We start from the raw sequence: 1688 nt of genomic DNA, 5'->3' as shown, positions 1-1688 counted from the left end.
GTTTCCTGAAACTTTGTTGTGAATTCTCAGAGGTAACCAGGCTAGCAGTGGGGGAGTCAGGGGCTCCTTCCCTCAGAGCTACGGTTCAGGAGACGGGTGGGAAAGGGCTGGTTTCCAACTGGGACTGCAGTGTGCTCAGATGTCTTCCTCTCATTTATGTTTCCTGTGACAGCAGTAGCTAGGGGGTGATCACAAAACAGGAGGATATTTATTTCCTGGTTTTGGCTGACTAATGAGCCTGTAAGAGATACTTGGGACTTCTGTGAGCTTGCTCACACTGGAATCTCTCTCAGTAGCCTGGCTCCTGAGTTCCCCTTCCTCTAATATCAGGGGAAGGTATGTAGCCTACTGGTTCCAAACTTAAAGAAAGTACAGAATAGAACAGAACCAAGGGTTTCAGGGCATGTACCAAGTGCTTTCATCATCTACTAGCAGATGCATGGAGATATAACTTCTTTACATTATGTCTTCCAAATTCTTCTACTAAGTAATTTTTAAAGCCAGGTAGAAAGGGAAGGGAGGAGACGAAAACAAAAATGCCAAAACTGAAAATCAGTTCATAAATATAATACCAGATTCACTGTCTCAACCACAATAGTAATGCTAAATAGCATATCTGAAATGATCCCACCAAGTCCCCTCCCTCTCACAGCCTCACAGGATATCCCGTCTCCTGCAGAAACAAAACATGGAAATGAATCAGCCGATAAAGGCTTTTCTCCCATTGAAGATGTTGGTGATTTTGTCCTGTGTTGGGGAAGTTGAACACTGAGATGGATATTCATAATCTATGGAGACCTCTGCCTCCCTCCTGTGCTATGCAATTGTGTGTGTGTGTGTGTGTGTGTGTGTGTGTGTGATAAAGAATGGCAGACTAAAGGTAAAATGCTTTATCTAAGTATAAGAAGGACTCACACCATGGACTGACCTAAGTATTTAATTCTTTTTTATCATGGGCAGTCAATCTTTTGACAGACTCCCCAACCAACTGCTTTTCTTTTTCTTAGGATATGTAGTGTCAGTATATATTTTACCTTTTCTTTGAGGGTGCTTGGGAAGATGATAAGGATAGCTCAGGGAGGCACAGGGATGTCATAAACAAGGGTGATAATGAGGGTTTTATTGAGGATTCATCCTGAGATCATTCCAGAATTCTTACCACAATACTTGTCATTTCCAAAATCTGAGTTCTCTTATTCAACAGATATTTTTATAAACTTACAGCTGAAAATGAATAAAGGAAAAGGCATTCCTTACATTTCCAAGATTGATATGAACTAGAAAAGAATTTCCGGAGTCAGATTTAGGACAATTTTTTTCTTTATCTTCCGAAGACTGAGCTTAGTAGTATTCATAATTTTTCCTGCACAAAGAAACATGAAGGATTTGCTGGGGGGAAATGTTTCAAAGAGGAAGTGAGGAGAGATGTGTGCAGTAGGCATCTCAGGCAGCTTTCAAGGTTAACACTTGTTCCTGTTTCCATGGCCTGTTCCATTTACTCAGAGACAACATGATAGCTCTGAGTACCTGCTGCTGTCACCAGCCTCTTGTGTGATGCCTGGGCAACAAAGTCATAGTGAGTGAGTGTGTCCTTTACAGAGCATTTGGGAAAGCTACAAGCAGGGGTTATGGATTTAATGGAAAAGGAGAGAGAGAGGGAGAGGGAAAGAGAGAGGGAGAGGGAGAGT

General features: G+C 41.9%; 1 long non-coding RNA gene across 1 annotated transcript in view; it reads left to right on the top strand.

Annotated features, from left to right (window-relative positions):
• The first annotated feature begins 1387 nt into the window (after positions 1 to 1387).
• The window catches only part of LOC116100572, a 43043-nt gene continuing 42742 nt past the window's right edge, over positions 1388 to 1688 (top strand). The window contains exon 1 of the long non-coding RNA XR_004122638.1: positions 1388 to 1576. This is a non-coding gene — a long non-coding RNA (uncharacterized LOC116100572). The remainder of the gene's footprint in view (positions 1577 to 1688) is intronic.

This window comes from Mastomys coucha, unplaced genomic scaffold (assembly GCF_008632895.1).
Source record: "Mastomys coucha isolate ucsf_1 unplaced genomic scaffold, UCSF_Mcou_1 pScaffold21, whole genome shotgun sequence".
Classification (NCBI taxonomy): Eukaryota; Metazoa; Chordata; class Mammalia; order Rodentia; family Muridae; genus Mastomys; species Mastomys coucha.
Note: the sequence above shows the minus strand (reverse complement) of the source record. Positions and strands in the feature narration are given on the sequence as shown.